This window comes from Bos grunniens, chromosome 1, assembly GCF_055505025.1.
Source record: "Bos grunniens cultivar Pamir isolate PY7600 chromosome 1, Bosgru_T2T1.0, whole genome shotgun sequence".
NCBI classification, from domain to species: Eukaryota; Metazoa; Chordata; class Mammalia; order Artiodactyla; family Bovidae; genus Bos; species Bos grunniens.
Window position 1 is genome coordinate 46,635,877 of NC_141165.1, and position 22,770 is coordinate 46,658,646.

At 38.4% G+C, this 22,770-nt stretch overlaps 1 long non-coding RNA gene across 2 annotated transcripts; it reads right to left on the minus strand.

Annotated features, from left to right (window-relative positions):
- Positions 1 to 1,234: 1,234 nt before the first annotated feature.
- On the minus strand, positions 1,235 to 21,980 carry LOC147379385 (uncharacterized). 2 transcript variants are annotated; one of them, XR_015160613.1, is made up of 2 exons: positions 21,518 to 21,980; positions 1,235 to 2,376 (listed from the first exon to the last, which is right to left on the minus strand). It is a non-coding gene; the product is annotated as an uncharacterized LOC147379385 (long non-coding RNA). The 2 variants fall into 2 exon arrangements; XR_015160612.1 differs by lacking the exon at positions 1,235 to 2,376 and adding an exon at positions 13,587 to 13,918 and having other exon boundaries at positions 21,518 to 21,646.
- Between the last annotated feature and the right edge of the window lie 790 nt (positions 21,981 to 22,770).

Sequence of the window (22,770 nt, forward strand, 5' to 3'; positions counted from 1 at the left end):
GGGCATTGCAACCCACACCAATGTTCTTGTCTGGAGAATCCCCATGGACAGAGGAGTCTAGGGGCTACAGTCCATGGGATCGCAGAGTCAGACATGACTAAGTGACTAAGCATAGCATACAGTCTCATGATACAAAGTCAGTGCACACAAAACCATGGTATTTCTATATACTAGCACTAAATGATTGAAATTCAAAATTAAAATAAAAATATCATTTACAATTGCACCAAGAAGCTCCAACTTAGGTAAAATATAAAAAAACAAAAAAATTATGTGGGATCTGTATGATGCAAAGAACAAAATACTTGAGAAAAGTATATAAGAAGATCCAAACAAATGGAGAAATAGATCATGTTCTTGGACTAGAAGATTTGGTATTATTAAGATGTTAAATCTCCCAAATTCCTCATATAGATTCAATGTAATTCCAATAAAAAATCCAGCAGGCTTGTATATAGGTATTAACATGGTGGTTTTAAAGTTTATATGGAAAGGCAAAGGAACTAGAATTGCCAACAAAGTTGGTGGTTTCACACTATGTAATTTAGTGTTACTGTGATGCTACAGTAATCAACACGGTGTGGTAATGGAGAAAGAATAGATATATAAATCAATGGGACAGAAGAGAGAGACCAGAAATAAAAATCACATAAATATAGTCAACTATGTTTTGAGAGTGATGCAACTACAATTCATTAGAGAAGGTGGTCTCTTCATATGGTACTAGAACAACTAAATGTCCCCATATGAAAAGAGAAAAAAACCCTCAGCCTGTATCTCACACCTCACAAAAAATTAACTTAAAATGGATCATAGACCTAAAATATAAAACACAAAACCAAAAGTCTTCTCAAAGAAAACACAGAAGAAAAAAACACATGAGGTACATGGCCTTGGATTAGGCCAATGATTCTGAACAAAGTCATCTTTATACCCAGGGGACAGTTTGCAATGTCTAAAACATTTATGATCATCATGAGTAGGTGGCAGGGGTGAGAGAGGGGGGTTCTATAGGTATCTAATGGATATATGCCAGGGGTACTGTTAAACATTCTACAATGCACAGGACAGCCCACCACAACAAAGAATTATCCAGTCTAAAATGTTAATAGTGCCACCACCGAGCAAACCTGAGTTAGGCAAAGAGTTTTTAGATATAGTAACAAAGTCATGATCTAGGAAAGAAAAAAATCAATAAACTGCACTGTATTAAAATAAAAAAAAATGTATCTAGAAAAACTTTTGCTTTTTCATTAAGACAATGAAAAGGTAAGTCACAAACTGGGAGGAAATATTTTAACAGCACATCTAACAAAGGACTTATGTCTAGAATATATAAAGAATTCATAAATTGTGAAATCAGAAAACAACCCATTTTTTTTAAACAGATGAAAGAAAGATCTGAACATATACTTTACCAATGAACATATTCAGATGAAAAATGAGCATAAGACAAATGATCAATATCATTAATCATTATGGAAATATAAATTAAAGCCACAATAAGATACTACAATATATCTATTTGAATATTTTAAATGTAAAAAACCTGGCAATATCAAGTGCTGATAAGGATGAAAAATGATGAAAATGCAAAATGGTACATCCACTTGAGAAACAGTTCAGCTATTTCTTAAAAAGATAAACATATACCTACCATGTGACCCAGCAATCCCACTCTGAGGTGTACATCCAAAAGTAAAGAAAATACATTCGTACAAAAACCTGTAAGTAAATATTCATAGCTGCTTTAAAACTGGAAACAACCTTGATGTTCCATAAAATATAATACATCCATATAATAGAATTCTTTCAGCAATAAAATAGAACAGACTACGGATTTATAAAATAGCATGTATGAATCTTAGCTGCATTTTACAAAGTGAAAGAAGCCAGACCCAGAGTTGTTTGATTCTATTCACACAGTACTCTGGAAAGGGCGAAATCATAAGGAGGAAAACCAATGAGTAATTGATGGATCATGGGTTGGGGGAAGGTTCTCTCTACAGGAATAGCAGGAGAAACTTTTGGATGATGGAATTGTGTATAAAATGATGGTTCATAATACTACTCTGTGCATTTGCCCAAACTGATGGAACTGTACACCACAAAAGTGAATTTTATTACATAAATATATTTTTTTAAAAACCTATCAGGATGGGGGAGACAAGATAGGATACAGATTGTGAAAAATGCATTTAACTTATTATAAATGAATCACACAAGCACATTGAAGGGAATAGTCCATGGAATTCTCCAGGCCAGAATACTGAAGTAGGTAGCCTTTCCCTTCTCCAGGGGATCTTGTCAACCCAGGGATTGAACCCAGGTCTCCCACATTGCAGGCTTCTTTACCAGCTGAGCCACCAAGGAAGCCTATATTAAAAAAAAATAACAAAAACCTATCAGAATGTGGGAGGCAAAATAGGGTACAGATTGTGACAAACGCATTTAACTTATTATAAATGAATCATACAAGCACACTGAAGGAGTCAACCTAAGTAACTTTAGATAAACTGTTTTGATTTTATGTAAGGCTATTAAGAAGAGATGGCAAGAATACACAGAAGAACTGTACAAAAAAGATCTTCACAACCCAGATAATCACGATGGTGTGATCATTGACCTAGAGCCAGACATCCTGGAATGTGAAGTCAAGTGGGCCTTAGAAAGCATCACTACGAACAAAGCTAGTGGAGGTGATGGAATTCCAGTTGAGCTATTCCAAATCCTGAAAGATGATGCTGTGAAAGTGCTGCACTCAATATGCCAGCAAATTTGGAAAACTCAGCAGTGGCCACAGGACTGGAAAAGGTAAGTTTTCATTCCAATCCCAAAGAAAGGCAATGCCAAAGAATGCTCAAACTACCGCACAATTGCACTCATCTCACATGCTAGTAAAGTAATGCTCAAAATTCTCCAAGCCAGGCTTCAGCAATACCTGAACCGTGAACTTCCTGATGTTCAAGCTGGTTTTAGAAAAGGCAGAGGAACCAGAGATCAAATTGCCAACATCCGCTGGACCATGGAAAAAGCAAGAGAGTTCCAGAAAAACATCTACTTCTGTTTTATTGACTATGCCAAAGCCTTTGACTGTGTGGATCACAAGAAACTGTGGAAAATTCTGAAAGAGATGGGAATACCAGAACACTTGATCTGCCTCTTGAGAAATTTGTATGCAGGTCAGGAAGCAACAGTTAGAACTGGACATGGAACAAGACTGGTTCCAAATAGGAAAAGGAGTTCGTCAAGGCTGTATATTGTCACCCTGTTTATTTAACCTCTATGAAGAGTACATCATGAGAAATGCTGGACTGGAAGAAACACAAGCTGGAATCAAGATTTCCAGGAGAAATATCCATAACCTCAGATATGCAGATGACACCACCCTCATGGCAGAAAGTGAAGAGGAACTCAAAAACCTCTTGATGAAGGTGAAAGTAGAGAGTGAAAAAGTTGGCTTAAAGCTCAACATTCAGAAAACGAAGATCATGACATCTGGTCCCATCACTTCATGGGAAATAGATGGGGAAACAGTGGAAACAGTGTCAGACTTTATTTTTCTGGGCTCCAAAATCACTACAGATGGTAACTGCAGCCATGAAATTAAAAGACGCTTACTCCTTGGAAGGAAAGTTATGACCAACCTAGATAGCATATTCAAAAGCAGAGACATTACTTTGCCAACAAAGGTTCGTCTAGTCAAGGCTATGGTTTTTCCTGTGGTCATGTATGGATGTGAGAGTTGGACTGTGAAGAAGGCTGAGCGCTGAAGAATTGATGCTTTTGAACTGTGGTGTTGGAGAAGACTCTTGGGAGTCCCTTGGACTGCAAGGAGATCCAACCAGTCCATTCTGAAGGAGATCAGCCCTGGGATTTCTTTGGAAGGAATGATGTTAAAGCTGAAACTCCAGTACTTTGGCCACATCATGCGAAGAGTTGACTCATTGGAAAAGACTCTGATGCTGGGAGGGATTGGGGGCAGGAGGAGAAGGGGACAACAGAGGATGAGATGGCTGGATGGCATCACTGACTTGATGGACGTGAGTCTGAGTGAACTCCGGGAGTTGGTGATGGACAGGGAGGCCTGGCATGCTGCGATTCATGGGGTCACAAAGAGTTGGACATGACTGAGCGACTGATCTGATCTGATCTGATCTGAATGTACACAAACACTGTGCTTCAATTGTTTCTCACAGGGGGATGGACTAAGAATTCTGACACTACTTATTTAGGATAGTTGTATTAAACAAACAACTAAATATATTGTAGATAATCAGAGTCAGTTTTTTCACTATTGGAGAAAGAAGGAAGTTAACATATAAGAAAACAGGGAAGGCTATAGTGACTCCTGTGATGCTCAACTGGATTTAAAGGTATCAATATGCAGTCATGTTTTAAATTTGAGAAAGTATAAATATATATTATAAATTGGTACCAAAATATAGATATGTGCTTATGCATGCGTTAGTGTGTACTTAAACACACAGACGTATTCCTGGTTCTGTCTCCTGACGGGTTAGAAACAGTGACACCTCGGGAGCAAGGCAAACACCTAGCTCCTGGTGGTGCTGGTTTTGGTGGTGCTGGTTTCTAAATATCACCCTCCAATATAAGAGATCAGGGATCTCTTTTGATTCCAGGGACTGGAGTTGTTGATGATCCTGGAACACCTGCCATGTTTCAAAGTAAGTGGCACAAAAATGCACAGGGGCCAATATGAAAGAGCTCCCAATAATAAAGCTGAAACAATTTAAACAACAAAATTAAAAACAATAGTACAATATTAGATTATAACAAAAAGAACAAAATAAATGTTCATGAGTCCACAGGGATATAAATTAAATAAATACATGGGAGAGAAGGAACAGCTCTTCCTCAGAGAATAATACCAATAAATAAATACAGAAGGGTACATGAAGGAAATAGAAAATCACCATTAAAATACCACAGTAATCATTGCTGCAGGCAATATCCACCAAAGTATGATAAAAGGAGTGGGTAATTATTTAAGTAGAAACAGGATATTTGCATAGTCTTCAAGTAGCTCTACATGATTTTTACCATTCTTCTTTAAGTCCAAAACTATTTTGAAATTTCTCAAAAATTTAATAATAACAAAGAGAGAAGAATAGTAACATAGAAAGAAGTTTATGATGTTTTAAGTTTTTAAAGGCAGTATGATTCTAATTTTGCATACACGTATATTACACACATGGAGAAGGCCATGGCACCCCACTCCAGTACTCTTGCCTGGAAAATCCCATGGATGGAGGAGCCTGGTGGGCTGCAGTCCATGGGGTCATGTAGTCGGACACTTACTGAGCGACTTGACTTTCACTTTTCACTTTCATGCATTGGAGAAGGAAATGGCAACCCACTCCAGTGTTCTTGCCTGGACAATCCCAGGGATGGCGGAGCCTGGTGGGCTGCCGTCTATGGGGTCGCACAGAGTTGGACACAGAGTGACTTAGCAGCAGCAGCAGCATATACACACATACACCACACACACAAAGACCAAAATAATTTAAACTGAAGTGTGAGACATAGCTGTCTCTTGGTGGTGACAATGTAGGTGGTTTCAATTATATTCTATTATTATAATTAAAAAACACATGATGTGTGTTTTTATTACACAGATATATATATATATATATATAGTTATAATAATTATCATTGCTTATCAGTGTTTTCTAAAATTTTCTGCAATGACCATGCGTGAATATTAGAATTATAAAAATATATTTAAAATATTCCTTGAAGGATGTATTACATGTCTTTTGTACTTCAAGCTGTGTTGAAAACAATAGTGGGTACTGTCAAAGTGAATTCTTAAATTGAAGCACTGCCTTGTTACTTCCTTTTGCAATATAGCTTCCTTTTGCAATGTAGATAACTATCCCCTAATTTATACTTGTATACAGTACTTGGGGCTTCCCAGGTGGCTCAGTGGTAAATAACCCACCTGTCAATGCAGGAGACGTGGGTTTGATCTCTGGGCTGGGAAGATTCTCTGGAGAAGGAGATGGCAAACCATTCCAGTATTCTTGCCTGGGAAATCCCACGGGCAAAGGAGCCTAGCAGGCTACATACAGCCCACGGGGTCGCCAAAGAGTCAGACACAACTTAGCAACTAAACAATACCAACAGCACTTATCTTAGTGTTTTGAACAAAATACTCAGAAATAGTTGAAGTATAAATGTAAATTCTGCTGTATTTAAATTATAAAGTGAAGTACACCTGAAAAAATAAATAACCTATGTACAGAAATAACAGAAAACATTTAGAGTTAAGTAGGCAGTAGCATACTGTATGTTAGGCACTATTCTGAGCACTTTACATGTATTAACTTATGCAATTCTCACCACAACTCAAGCAAGGGTAGTACCACTAACCTCATTTTACAAATGAAGAAACCTAGGCATAGAGATTTAAGTAATTTGCACAAAGTCACACAGCTAGCAAGTAGGAGGCAGCAATATAAAGTACTTCTATATTCATTATTGTTTTACTTCTCACAGCAACTCATTAAGTGTCATTACCCCAATTATCAGATTTATAACCTGGAGCTCAGAGAAACAGGTGGCTAGCTAGCTGAAAATGACAGGACTGGGACACTTGTCCTCAAAACCCACGATTTTTCAGCTATATCATGCTGCCTCATGCATTAACATGAAGTAGGCAAACCAAAACAGGAAACTACCAGAAAACTGTCAAAACACATCTCCAGTGGAGAATTCCAAACATGGATTAGTTCTTTCCCAAGTCTGCTTAAATTTCACACCATCCACCTGCATGTTTTTTTTCTTCTCTACCAGCTGAGTAGGGTGACATTTCCTGTTTTCTGGTTTAAATCAGAGAAATTTGCAATACTATAATCACCAATGAAGCTACATATTAGCTTACAGAGATTTTTTTTCTCCTTTAAATTAAAGGGGCCGTGAAAGGTACAGTCTTGCTTCTGTTTCCAGATCTCTGAGAAAGTCATTCTCAGGCAAAAAGAAAATAACTTCATTTTAAGAGAATAACACCCTGTTGACAAGTTGTTAGGGCTGCCTTGCTTGGAAAAGAATGTGCAGAAAACCTGAAAGATAATTAATGTGTGGTGATCATACAGTATGTATCAGGACCATAGTATGCCTGGCAGAGGCAGGTACGACCACACAGTTCATTAGCACTGTATAATTTGTTTGATTTCAGTTGGGGCAACTAGAGAAGGGTCTAGAACTTGGATAGAACCCCCAAATAGACTCTCTGATCTCAGTTACAGTGATTCTAAGCCACAACCTTGAGCCCTCTGCTAAGTCGCTTCAGTCGTGTCCAACTCTGTGCAACCCCATAGATGGCAGCCCACCAGGCTCCCCCGTCCCTGGGATTCTCCAGGCAAGAACACTGGAGTGGGTTGCCATTTCCTTCTCCAATGCATGAAAGTGAAAAGTGAAAGTGAAATCACTCAGTCATGTCCGACTTTTAGTGACCCCATGGCCTGCAGCCTATCAGGCTCCTCTGTCCGTGGGATTTTCCAGGCAAGAGTACTGGAGTGGGGTGCCATTGCCTTCTCTGGATTCTGGTATTACGCTCACCTTTTATCTTACAGTTCTTACTGAACTGAACTTTATCTTACATTTTGTGTCAAAGTCACAGGTGCTTCCAATTTTACAGGAGTGAATAAATTTTAGTAAAATTGTCTATGAAGTGATTTTCTATTAATGTAATTCTGTTCTGCTAATGATTTAAGAAGACTAAAGATATGTTTCACTGGAGGAAAAAAATTTGCTAGGTAGTGTTGATTTTATGTATTTTGAAATGCTTTATAACATTCTGAGAATGTTCATTACTCTCCTGATCTGAGATTTCTCCTATTTAAAGGAAAAATTATTCTCCTATTTAAAATCTCCTACTTAAACACCTTTTATTTTTCCCTTTTCATTTCTCAGACCATGAAAATCCTCACTTGGGTTCAAAGATTCTCTGTCTCCACACTTGCAACTCTTGAAATCAAGTCTGGGAGATCTCTTTCTGCCTCTGTGTATTTAGTGTCCAACAGAGCTAGAATGCACTGTCACATACAGCTAATAGGTGCTGCCCTAAAATATGACAGACCCCGACCTGATATATTCACTTATGAATTCTCCCATGCAAATAGGTGCTGCATTCAATAAGTTCACTGACCTTGAAAGTCTATCAGAGAAATCTGTTTATAATGCTGCACTTGCAGTGTGGATTTTCTGAGCCTGGAAACTGATGGTGAGGGAAGCAATCCAGCATTATGCTGAGTGAACAGGGAAAGCCAAGCTGCCACTAAATATTTTCTGTAAGTCATCCTCTGTCAGGTTAATTAGCCAACAGATAAACAAGTGTCTTTGAGTCATTTTTAAAAATTAAATAAGAACAGATTTTTTTCTAGGCCACATGTATAGCCTGTCAGAGGAACATGAACTAGGCAAATGCCTGTACTCCCCTACTCCTACCCCACCCACCTTGAGCAGAATAAAGGGAACACGTGCAGCTTTTGTTTATAGCTGTGGGTCAGTGTGGGGTGTCACTGATCTGATCAATGCCACTGTGTGCCCTGGGCAGGACTCCAGCCTTTCAGCAAAGGATTGCTGCATCTTGCCAAGACTTCTCTTGAGCTGTTATTAATACGTTCTCTTTCTCTCTTTCTACCTGCCTTTTCCTGACTTCCAGGAAGAAGTAGGCTGTCTTTGGCAATTCCTTTACACTCCCACATCTATTTTCCTATGGAGTAAGGCAAAAAGCATTGTGAGACTTCTCTCCTACTCCTTCCGAGGAGAGGGAACTAGAGTCGCCAACATAAAACTTGCTGCTGGTACGGTGTCCAACATGGCTTCTTGTTCCTAGTGACCCTGAGTGGTTCAGTGAGTCTGAGACATTACCCAACACCAGCTCCATTCAGCAAATGGTGTGGGCTTCCTGGCTTTATTTCCTCAGCTCTGGAACTCGTCATGCCATAAACCACAGGGACTTTGTAGGCATATTATTGTATTAGCACCATATGGAGAATACTCATAGAACTCACATGCAGAATGTGTGATGTCAGACCAGTTTACATGACTCCAAATTTTGTGCAGCTGTTACACTCAGATGTTTCATTTCATTTTTTATGTCAGCACCAGCCCAATAAACCCACTGATTCTGAGACTGAAAAGTAAAGAGAGTTCTGTGTGCTCACACATGTTTCAGAGCTGGGAAACTCTGCACCACATCTGTGCGGACCTGCTCTCCCGACCAGAGGTCACATCAGAGCCTTGACTCCTGTACTCCTCACAGAAGGGCAAGCGTAATTTCTATGGAAATCAACAGACAAGCAAATACAAAAAGACAGCGACTCTTACACAAATGAGAAACAATTACCTAGGACTGGATGTGCTCTTAGAAAGAGACTCTTGCAAAGAAAAAAAGTCAGGAAAGCATTTCAGTTTCTTTGGAAGGTATTTGATAAAACCCACACATAAAAAATAATTAGCCTCTGACAAGGAAAAGTGTTTGCTAACAAGTGGCCCTGTCTCTACCTCTTAAAGAATCAGCAAGCTTGTCTTGGGTTTGCCTTAGTGAGAGCAAGATGAATCACTGTCTTTCACCAGTAAAGGAAAACCCTCAAAGGTTGCCACCAAACTACTGCTGATCTCCAAAAATAAATAGCTCTTAACATTTCCTGGGAATTAAGGATAGATGGCTACACATTTTTTAATACCTCAATTTTTAGATTTATATAAGCTATTTATGACTCCATAATATGACTACATGTGTTATTTAAAAATAAATGCTGAGAACTGTGGATTTTCTGTGATTCATTTGGGAAAGGTTGTGGTTCTTTATGGTTTGGTTAAAAAGAAAAAGGAACAGAAATTTAAAGATTAAAATAAAAAAAGATGGTATTCTCTGTTGTTCTGGACTGGTGCAGGCACAGTTTCTGGGCCTAAGATTTGATATAAGATTATTTCCTCTCTGTCCCATCCCTATCACTCCACCTCAGAGATTTTCACAGACTCATCTCCATGCCTTGTGATACAGCAGAGTAAAGCTTTGCAAACACAACAGACTGTTAGAAAGTGGATCCTGTATAAGAAACATTATGGAATTGCTTGCTTGTCTCTCCTCCTTGTATAGTTTTTTGAAATTCAGAGAAAACAAATCAAAATTTCTGAGGGAGAGAGTTTATCTTCTGAAGAAGAGAGAAAACATTCAGTTGCAACACGCTGTGAACATTTCAGGGCCTGCTTCTGATTCCAGCTGCATGGCGTGCCTGGCTACTTAAGACAGAAAATCCCCTGCCGTGTTCCCTAAGCAGGCACATTCAGCAGCTTTCATGAACTCCTGGGCACAGTTTAGACTTTGGCTCTTAATGCTCAGTCATTAAAATTGCTATAGGAGATGGAACTCTGTGGGGAGTTATTTGGGAAGATTCCCCCCACTCCCCAAATGGAATCTCCCCAAATATGGTGGGGAGAAGGAATGGAGCTCAATTCAGCAACAAGGAAAGTGTGTGCTTGGTATGAGGCTTAATCAGCTTGCTTTGGAAGATGCTGCCCTTTGAACAGAAAGCTTTGCTCCATTGCACCATCAACTTCAAAGATTCCTGAAACTCTCTGAACCTGGGGAAAAATGCTAACAGGCTTATGGTCCTTTTTGAGTATGGGGCTGAGACTGGGTAAGTCATGCAGCAGCACATGACTGACAAGCAACTGCTAGCAATTCTCATTTAGGAAAATCAGAAGATTTGCATGAGGACCTGGTGGCAATTGTAGCAATTATACAAATTGCTCAAGTGTGAAAGTTAAATCTTGTGAAAGATTCAGTTCTTGGTGAATGAAACCCTTCTGGATGCTTTTTAAATCATTTTTTTTTTCATGACTCATTCTTCTCAAGACTAAGCTTTCATCATTCTCTCTAAAGTCATATTGTTTTCCCTGTGACAAACATATATCCATTTAATGAGGACATGTAGGAATTTGCAGCATAAAATAAGTCTTATAGTAAAAAAAATTTGTACTGTATGCCTGATTTCTGGAGGTGGTTTTCTTCTTATATTATTGCTGATTTTTGGATGTCTTACTCTCAACCCCTCATGCGCTTAACAGATTACTCATCTTTGAGTTGAAATAATCCATTAACTCTTTCACTGCAGAAAATCTTCCAGGTTGTTCCTTCCAAGGGAATGTGAGACTTAATGGTCAGATATTCAAACACATGTGATGAGGACACATCAAATTTACAGATGGACTCACCAACCTCCTTTCAAGAGCTACCAGTGACTAAACGTGCAGCTTGTACGTCTGGTAATCTAACTTATCAGGACAATACTCATTTCAAATATTTGATATATTTTTAAAAATTACACTCACTTCGTATTTTGTTTATATTGGTTAAAAATGCCGTGTGGAACCAAGAGGGAACACTTAAGATAGAAAAATAGCTGACTGATTTTGCCATTCTAGATACATAAGAAGCTATGGCTGGGTTTGCTGTAATGGGAACAAAACAAAACTCTTCCCCAAGGGTAGAATATGTGAGACCCAGTGGGTCCTCCTGAATGACAATGTCCAAAGGTGAACTGCAAGTCCTGCAGTCAGACTGACTTTTATGAGTTCTGGAAGAAGTACACTGAAATATATCGTAGATGAAGAGGTGGCCCAGGTTTAGGTGGTTCACTGGCAAGTTCTAGAAAGCCTTCAGGATATGGTAATTTCTATACTATTTGATCTATTTGAGAGTATGCAAAAAGATGGAAAGTCTTTCAAGACATTTGACTAAATACCCTACCTAAAATCTCATTGAAATGACACAAGAAATATGAAAAGTCAGAATAACCAACAGCAGAACTAAGAAACCAGAAAGGGTACCATTAGCAGACTCAGAACAGGGAGAACAGTGAGAAAGTCTTGAAAATTATACAAGATAAAATTGGTATAAGTATATATATAAGTATACCAGTTTCCCAGAGTCTATTTCCTCAAGGAATAGACAATTCCTTAGTTATTTGAATTGTTATAGAGCAAAGACAAAGGAAGAAAACATCCCATCTAATGAATAAGGACAACATAACGATATTGATATTTTGGAAAAGGCAGTGACACCCTAGTCCAGTACTCTTGCCTGGAAAATCCCACAGACAGAGGAGCCTGGAAGGCTGCAGTCCTTGGGGTTGTGAAGAGTCGGACACGACTGAGTGATTTCACTTTCACTTTTCACTTTCATGCATTGGAGAAGGAAATGGCAACCCACTCCAGTGTTCTTGCCTGGAGAATCCCAGGGACGGGGGAGCCTGGTGGGCTGCCGTCTATGGGGTCGCACAAGGTCGGACACGACTGAAGTGCCTTAGCAGCAGCAGCAGCAATGCTGATATTTAAGCTTAGCACAAAACACATACCAGTTAAAAAAAAAAAAAAAAGATACAATGAGGTATCACCTCACATCAGCCAGAATTCCAATCATCAAAAAGTCTACAAATAACAAATGCTGAAGAGGGTGTGGAGAAAAAGGAGCCCTCCTGAACTCTTGGTGGGACTGTAAATTGGCACAGTCACTATGCAGAACAGTATGGCAGTTCCTTAAAAAGCTAAAAGTAGACCTACAAGTAAAACTCAAAGTATGATCCTACAATTTCACTACTAGGCACTTATCCGGAGAAAACCATAATTCAAAAAACATACACGCACCCCAATATTCACTGTAGCACTATTTACAATAGCCAAGACATGCAAGTTATTGTAAATAGCCAAATGTACATTGACAGAGGAATAGACAAAGAAGATGTGGTAATATATACAAAGGAATATTATTCCCATAATAATGAAAGAATGAAATAGGAAAAAAAGAATGAAATAATGTCATTTTCAGCAACATAGATGGACCTAGATTATACTAAGTGAAGTAAGCCAGACAAAGATAAATATCACAATATTGCTTATATGTGGAATCTAAAAAAAAAATTATACATATGAACTTATATATGAAACAGAAATAGATCCACAGACATAGAAAACAGATTTATGATTACTAAAGAAGGTGGAGGAGGGATAAATTAGGAATTTGGGATTAATGTAAACTCACTACTATAATATAAAATAGATAACCAGTGAAGACCTACTGTATAGCACAGAGAACTATACTCAATATTTTGTAATAACCTATAAGAGAAAAGAATCTGAAATAGAATATATTAAATATATAGAATATATAATATATAGGGAATATATATATATGTAACTGAATCACTTTGCTGTACACTTGAAACTAACACAACATTATAAGTCAACTACACTTCAATTTAAAAAAATAATTAAAGAAAGAAGAAAAAGAAATGACTACATCAATACAACTCATGTATCAAATATAAAACATCTTAATAGCAAATCAAAATGCATTGCAGAAATAAAATACTGTAACCAACTAGTGTTAACATAAGAATGCAAAAATAAATTTAATAAATGTTAGGAAATCTGTTAAAGTAACCCATTACATATATAGGTTAAAAGAAAAAATCCACATAATCATCTTAATAGATGCTTCAACATATATCAAAAATGAATGTACCTTTTGAAAATTATTAGCAAGACAAAACTAGAAGGAAAACTTTTTATTTGATATCAGAAACAATAAATATTATCCATAATAGTGAAATATTAGAAGCAATCCCATTAATTTTTTGAAAGGGTGCGTATAATTATTACTAGTTAATAATGTGTTGGGTAATTGTAATAAGGTAATGAGAGGGATTGGGGGCAGGAGGAGAAGGGGACGACAGAGGATGAGATGGCTGGATGGCATCACTGACTTGATGGACATGAGTTTGAGTGAACTTTGGGAGTTGGTGATGGACAGGGAGGCCTGGCGTGCTGCGATTCATGGGGTTGCAAAGAGTCGGACACGACTGAGTGACTGAACTGAAATGAACTAAAGAAAAAAGATATTATTAATAGAAGTGGTAGAAATAAAAAGAAAAATTGTCATTTGTAGTTATTATAAAAAGCTACTTAGGAAATCCAAGATAATTAATTGGAAAAAAATTAGAACTAACAAGAGTTAAAATTTACTAATGTGACCAGATATTACATTAATATACAAAAAACAAAAAGCTTTACTATAATTAGAAGAATTCCAATTACAACAGCAACAAAACAGTACAAGAAGTATACAAGACCCATACAAAGAAAACTATAAAACTTAACCCAAGAGTATATAAAGGAAGAGCTGAATAATGGCAGAAATGCCCATGTTATTGGATGGAGAGACTCAAGATTATAAAGCTATTGATTTTTTCCTAAATTAATATCTAAATTTAATCAACTCCAATCAAAATTCCACTAGCATTATTTAAAATGAAATGGAGCTTCCCTGATGGTCCGGTGGCTAAGACTCTATGCTCTGAATGCAGGGACTCCTTGACTTGATTCCTAGTCAAAGAACTAGGTCTCACATGCTGCAACTAAGAGTTCATATGCCACAACTAAAGATCCTGCCTGCCCCAACAAAGACTGAAGATCTCACGTGCTGCAACTAAGACCCAACACAGCCAAATAAATAACTTTTTTATTTAAAAAAAATTAAATGACATGCTCATTCTAAATGGCAAATGGGTAAAAATAGCAAAGAGAGCTGAAAAAGCAGAACAAGGAAAAATAACTGACATGCCTCAAACAACTACAGCATTTAAGTACATTATAAAGGTATAGTAATTATAAAAAGTGATTTTTAGCATGAAATAAATCAGTAGTTCACTAAAATGGAATTGAAGGTCCAAATAGTTTGTCATAAATAGGTAGATGAAGGATAGAACTTTCAATATATATCTTTTAATAATAAAGGTGGCATTTTAATGGAGGGAAAAATAGACTATTTGGTAATTGATATTAGAAAATTGCTATTCAATTAGAAAATAGTAAAGTATATCTTTACCTCATAACATACACAATAATGAATTCCATATACATTAGAGAGCTATGCACTAAATATAAAAAAGTATTCAAAGAAAAAAGAAGTGTTTTTTTATAATTTGGGGATGTTAAAGAGCATCTCTAAGCATATAAAAACTAGAAATTAAGAAAAAAAGGTTGACAAAATTGATCAAACATTTTCAATACTAGAGTATGGTTAAAGACTTCACAGACAAAGTTATGGGAGAAATACCTGCCATGTACATAACAAAGGATTACTACACATAATATATAAAATATTCCTGTAAATCTATAATAGTCAAACAATATGAGCAGTTAATTAACAGAAAAAAGACAAGTTGTCAGGATTCCAAGCTTCACTTGTAATAAAAGAGATGGGAAACAAAATGCCTAGGTTTTGAATTTTTCTTTTATCTTGTTTGGTATCTGTGGAGGGTTGCTGTCTGTAACTGATTTTGGAAAATTCTCAGACATTATTATCTCAAATCTGTTTTATGCTCTGTTCCCTTCTCCTTCCAGTATTCCAATAACACACATGTTGGCCCTTTTGATATTGTCCCACCATTTTTTTTCTTTCTTTTTTCATTGGGGGATAATTGCTTTACAATATTGTGTTCGCCTCTGCCATGTATCAACATGAATGAACCACAGTTATACATATATCCCCTCCCTCCCGCTCCCATCTCCCACCCCATCCCACCCCTCTAGGTTGTCACAGAGCACTGGTTTGAGTCCCCTGTGTGTGTGTGTCTGTGTGTGTAAGTCACTTCAGTCATGTCCAACTCTTTGCAACTCCATGACTGTAGCCCACCAGGTTCCTCTGTCCATGGGATTCCCTAGGCAAGAATACTGGAATCAGTTACCATGCCCTCCTCTAGGGGAACTTCCTGACCCAGGAATCAAACCCACATTTCTTGTCTCCTGCTCTGGCAGGTGGGGTTCTTTACCACTAGCACCACCTGGGAAGCCCATGTTACACAACAAATTCCCACATGCCATCTATTTTACATATGGTAATGTATATGTAGTCATGTATGGATGTGAGAGTTGGACTATAAAGAAAGCTGAGTGCCAAAGAATTGATGCTTCTGAACTGTGGTGTTGGAGAAGGCTCTTGATAGTCCCTTGGACTGCAAGGAGATCCAACCAGTCCATCCTAAAGGAAATCAGTCCTGAATGTTCATTGGAAGGACTGATGCTAAAGCTGAAACTCCAATACTTTGGCCACCTGATGTGAAGAACTGACTCACTGGAAAAGACCCTGATGCTGGGAAAGATTGAAGGCAGGAGGAGAAGGCAACAGCAGAGGATGAGATGGTTGGATGGCATCACTGACTCAATGGGCATGAGTTTGAGTAAGCTCTTGGAATTGGTGATGGACAGGGAGGCCTGGCATGCTGCAGTCCATGGGGTCGCAAAGAGTCGGACACAACTGAGCGACTGAACTGACTGAATGTATATGTTTCCGTGCTATTCTCTCAATTTGTCCCACCTTCTTCCCCTAGTGTCCACAAATCTGTTCTCTACATCTGAGTCTCAAGTGAAAGTGAAAGTTGCTCAGTCGTGGCCAACTCTTTGTGACCCTGGAATTCTCCAGGCCAGAATACTGGAGTGGGTAGCCTTTCCCTTCTCCAGGGGAATCTTCCCAACCCAGGGATAGAACCCAGATCTCCTGCATTGCAGGTGGATTCTTTACCAGCTGAGTTACAAGGGAAGCCCGAGAATACTGGAGTGGGTAGCTTATCCCTTCTCCAGTGGATCTTCTCGACCCAGGAATTGAACTAGGGTCTCCTGCATTGCAGATGGATTCTTTACCAACTGAGCTATGAAGGAAGCTCATTGCTACCCTGCAAATAGTTTTATCAGTACCATCTTTCTAGATTCCATACGCATGCATTAATATACAACATCTGTCTTTCTCTTTCTGACTTACTTCACTCTGTATTTTTGAATATTATTTTTTTAAATTCTTTTTTCTCTTTGAGTTTCTATTTTTGAAGTTTCTATTGGGCTACTTCAAATTCACTCTTTTTCCTCACTGCATCCAGCAGATGAGCTTACTGAAGAAAGTCTTCATTTCCATTACAGTTTTTAATTTCTAGTACTTCCTTCTGATTCTTACAGTTTCCATCTTTCTGCTGATGTTACTGAATTGGCTTTATATTTTGTTTTATTAGTGTTTTTAACATATTAATCATAGTTATTTTAATTCCTTGTCTGATAATTCCAACATCTGTATTATATCTGAATCTGGTTCTGGGGCTTTCTTTGTGTCCTCAGACTTTTTTTCTTGTCTTTTAGTATGCCTTGTAATTTTTTTGGTTGAAAACCTGATATGTTGTAGTAGGTAGTGAGGTAATTAGGCCTTTAGAGTAAGGATTTATGTTAGTCTGGCTTGCAGCTGGACTATGTTTCATGTTTGTAGTAAAAGTTCCACAGGCTTCAAATTCCTCTGGTGCTCTTATTTTTCTATGCTCTCTTGGCTTCAGGCTTCCCTACTCCCACTCAGAAAGCCATGGGGCTTTGCAGATCTTTCAGCTGTAATCCGTTGTAGGCTTATTGGAATGGCAGTAAGGTATAGGGGAAGGGAAGTTTTTATAAACTGATTAAGTTCATCTTTGGTGGGCCTGTGTCTTAAAAGTGTTTCTCTCCCTCTTCACTAAGTATAGGACTTTCTCCCATACTCCATTCCCAGTGTCCTATTAACTATATTTTGGGAGGTTGTTTTAGTTGAGACAGGAAGGCTAGGGGCTGGCTATGGTGGAAATGCCCGCCTCCAAGTGGGATACAGTTTCAGTATTGTCCCTGGAGAGTGAGACTTTACTATGGAGAAGGATCCAGGAGGGCTATATCTTTGCTATTCTTCCCATCTCCTCCCTCTGCCTCCCTATCCCATGGGGGAGGAGGAGGTTTTTCTCAGATCCTCACCGTAAGAATGTGGTGGGGTTCCTGGAGGAAGAAACACTTCAAAACTGGGGGGCCCTCTGACCATTGGGGCCCCAGGTGTTTCTCAGTCACACTAGTCCATACTCTGCCTCCAGCAATTCGTCACAATTACTAGTTAAATTAAGTGGTCACACCCTTATTGGTCCACTGACTTCTGCTGTCTCTCTCTGGATGCACCTGTCTCTCCAGATTTCAAGGGTGTGGTTTACCTTGAAACTTAAATTCTGTGATGAAAAGTCATTGATTTTCAGCTTGTCCAGATTTTCCTTGTAAGAAAATGGTGTTTTCCAAGCTTTTTACATGTCAGAGTAGAAACCAGAAGTTTGCAAACTAGAATGAAATTCCATTTTGCCCATCAGACTGGCAAACTTCAGAATGATAATATTCAGAGAGGGAGGAAGTGAGTATTTTCATATGGTGTTGACAGGAAACTAAATTGGGTGTCATCTTTCTTGAAGGCAATTTTACATTTTCAAAGTTTAAAAGGCACAACTCCTTTGACCTAGCAATTTCACTTAAAGGATTCTAGTCCAGATAAGCCATACAAATGAGAAAATATATATGTACAAGAACATTTACTAAGTAATTGTCTGTAATATCAATACAAGTTCTAGTGATAGAAGAAGGTTAAAAAACAAGTACGATTAATTCTATAACTATTGTGTAGCACACTAAAAATGCAGTTAGATTAATATGCTGAAATATGTCCATGACATACTGCTAAGTAAAAAAAGTCCAGTTACAGAACAGTATGATATTTGTTAAAAAAACAAAGCAGACAAAACACTGGGTATCTATGGGACATGGGAGTGGGTATGAACAGATATGCATTTGTTTCTTCTTAGAAAAAAGACTGAGAAGTGTAGATACCAAATTCTAATTGCTTCTCTTCTGGCAAGGAGAAGAAGCTTCCCACTTTAGGGGAAATTAACACATTTTAAAGCAAGCCATGTGTTATTTTTGTAATTAAAAATATACACACAAAGAAGTAGATCCTATTCCTCGATGAAAGAGAAAGTTCTCTGGGAAAAGATGGCAATAACCTTTAGTTCCTATTTCCAAACAATTCCAGGAATCTTAAACAAGTTGCCTTTGCAAGTAAGTGAATGACCTCTTGTGAATGGAGCAGGGGAGGGACATCACAGTGGAACGGGCTGTTTAACCTTGGCCTGTGCAAGAGTGAGTGCAGGGACTGTGTCCACCTTACTCATCATGGTCACTCCCATGTCTACCTTGTGTTGGGCACCTAGTTGGGCCTTTGTATATACTAGTTGAATTAACAAATGAGAAAAAAAGGCAATGGTTCTGTGGCAGATTTATTGAACCGTGTACTATAGAGAAATTTGGCAATCAGTTGCTCGGAAGTTTTTCTGTTATTACTGGGTTCAGATACTAAATTCAAATTCTATAATTTAAATAGGAAGTTTCAGCACTGTCCCAGTGCTGAGGAAATTAACCAGGCTGAGAAACAGCGCTGCTCCCTGAGTGAGAATTTTTCTCATACTGTAACAGCAGAAGTTGCCTAGACAATTTTCTCTCTGCCAGCTCACAAAAAGGATCACTGATTCAGGAAGTGACCTATGAGTATAACATTTTAATTTTAACATTCAAAAAGTAATGTAGTGAATGGGGCCAGAACCAGAATTACCTGGGGTTTTAGTGGGTTAGAGTCTGTTACTGGAATGAAGAGAGATGAGACCAAGATTTTTTGAGGATCTCCTAGCAACTCATCGAGGCACGGGGTTAGTCACTCAGCACATGGTATCTCATTAAAGCTCACAGCAAGCTTGTGAAGTATCGTCATCATTAATAGAGGAGGAAACTGAGACTTGGAGAACTTGGGTAACTTGTCTTAGGACACATAGCCAGAAAATGGCAGAGCTGGGATTTGAAGACAGATGGCCTGGTTCCAAAGCCCCTGGTCACTGCCTGGGCCACTGGACTCTGTGTTGATTAGTGTTGGCATGCCTCACGTTTCATATTAACATGAGACCTGTCCCTGTAGAAGACTTGATGGGTTTGGTTTCTAAGAACTGACTGGACCATCACTCCTGTAGAACTAATCCAGAGATTTTACACACATAAGTACAATTCCCACCCTATCTAATTTCTCAAAGCATTGGGGAAATGACTCAGTATTACCAAACAGGACTCTCCAAATCATGAATAAACACAGGTGTGCTATAGTTTTCCCCAAACTCATCCCAGGACACAGAGCAGCCCTATCTGAGACAAATCACGGCACCTGAAGAACTGTTTACAAGGGTGGCAGTGATGCAGAGACAGTCACGTGTTATAAATACCCTCATGGAATAAAGATCATGTATTTTTCCATGATATTTGCTAACTCAGATGAAATGAATTTCATCTTTATTTTCACCACAGCAGGAAGTTAACATGCCCAAGTGCTGCAGTTTTCAGCATGTTTATGACACCTTTGATTCTTCCTCTAATGCATTTTATATCCAGCATTTGGCCTCCATTTATAGTATATTAAGTACTACGCTTATTTCCTTGTCACTCTGTCCTGAACTTCTAATGTTGGACTGCCTCATGGCCCAGTCCTGGGCTTCCTACTTTTCTCTCCTCCCATAGTTTTACATCATCTTTTACAAACCAATTGTACCTACTTTATTTCTCCAGTCTTCATATCTCCAGTCAGATGTCCAAAAGAAAAGAAAACTCCCATGTAACAAGCTGCAAAGAATTCTCCATTCCTACCTTCACATCAAATCTTTTCCTCTGTGAATTCACTTCTCCATCTTATGACACTGTCATTCTCTGTTGTTCAAACCTTAACATTTTTCCTGGTTTCCTACCTTTCCCTCACCTCCATATCTAATTATTCAGCAAGTTTAGAGGTTCTGCTTCTAAAACATCTCAAATCCATCCACTCTACTTCCTGTCCCTGCCAATATTAAGCTACTAATTGCTTATCACAATTACTTTAAGCTAGCCTTCTTGCTTCCACCTGTTTTCCATAAATTGGCCAGAATGATAAATCTAAAGCACAAATAATATTGATACCCCGCAGTCTTTCAATGTTATCCAGTTGTACTTTACTATAGTCTATCCAGCCCCTTCCCACCTGTATGACCTCACCTCGTAGATCTCTTTTAACTCATAGCTCTGCAGGCAACTTGTCCTTCTTATTCCTTGACTACACCAAGGTTACCCCCTTGGGGATTTCCCTGAATGCTCCCCAGGTTCTTCCTTCAAATTTTCCATGGCTGGGGCCTTCCTCATAATTCAGGTCTAAGATCACATGTTGTTGCTGTTTAGTTGCTAAGTTGTGTGTGACTCTTTTGTGACCCCATGGACCGTAGCCTGCCAGGTTCCTCTGTCCATGGGACTTCCCAGGCAAGAATACTGGAGTGGGTTGCCATTTCCTTCTCCAGGGGATCTTCCTGACCCAGGGATTGAACCTGCATCTCCTGCACACATCCCCTGCACTGTAAGCAGATTCTTTTACCACTGAGCCACCAGGGAAGCCCAAGATCATATGAGACCTCCTGAATGAGTCTTCCACAATCACTCTAGAGGAGTTATCCCTTACTTTGCCAGACTCTATCAAAAGCTCCTGTTTTTAGTTTTTTTTTTAATTACCGAAAATTTACAATTATTTATAATTATTTTTCAATTATTTACTTACCCATCTGCTTCTCTCTGGAGAAAGAAAGATACCTCCACATGGGGAGGGAACTTTTTTTCTTTTTAGGACTGTATTTCCAGATCTCAGTAGTAGAAGACGTTCCCTGGGCAATTTTCTCTCTGCCAGCCTACAGAAAAATAGGAAAAGAGCTTAAAGTATAACATATTAGTTTTAATTTTTGCATTAAAAATAATGTGAATGGGACAAGAATCAAGGTTCTGAATCAGAATCAGACTAGCACACAGTAGGTGTTCAATGAGAGTTTGTTGACTGCTAAATATGCAATTTTATTGCTTGCTTATGAAGACAAAGAACTGAAATACTGCCTTTTACTAAACTGAGGCTATAATTGTGGTAAAAGAACAGTTCTAATTTTAAGCAACATTCAAACTAAATGACAAATTCTGGCTTGTATTTAAAATATATATTGCACTGTGTCATGACTTACTGGATCATTTATCACATTAGTTGGACTTTGCAATGTTCACTGCTTGAATTCAAACAAAGAGGAATAGTACAGGGGAAATCTGCTTTCCTAACAGTGACCAGTTGCCCTTATTGAACATTCCTGTTTGATTTTCATCACTTTCCATGTCTAGCATCACTTCAGAATGCTGAGATAGCCAAATAAGGGCTGCCCTGTTTAATGACCTCCATTCCCCTTGAAAACAGTCCCTCCCAGCTAGTTAAACTGGAGCATGGCAGTCCTGGCCCCAACCTGATGAGCTGGCAGTAGAGATGTCTGGTTGCCTTTGAATGCCACCTTGCCTAAGCAGAGATCCATGGTGAGGATACTGATCCCTCTTGGTAGGGGTGGCAGCAGTGAATTTTCTCCTAAAAAAACAGTAATATATTATTTATTCTCAGCCTCATTCACAAAACATTATCTGAAAGAAGCCTAAGATTTCCTTTTGCCTCCTAAAGAGGACTTCTAAATAGAGGCATTTTATAAACAGCTGCATGTGCTTTTGGAGAGGAAATTGGAGGAACTGAAAAAAAAAAAAATGAAACATGGAGCTCTATGAATGCCTTTTCTTCTGACAAATTGTGGGTAAACCTGAAGGGGCAGAGAAGACAGCAGTCCTTTCATTATCTGCAAACTAAGCCCAGGGCATGTGGTACAGCCCAGGGCATGTGGTACGGCCCAGGGTGATTTCTCCAAATCAAAGTGAATACTTTAACTCTGGGCTAAAAACAACAACAATAGCAATATAAAATTAAAAACAGTCTTGATAAATTGCAAGGAAAAGCCA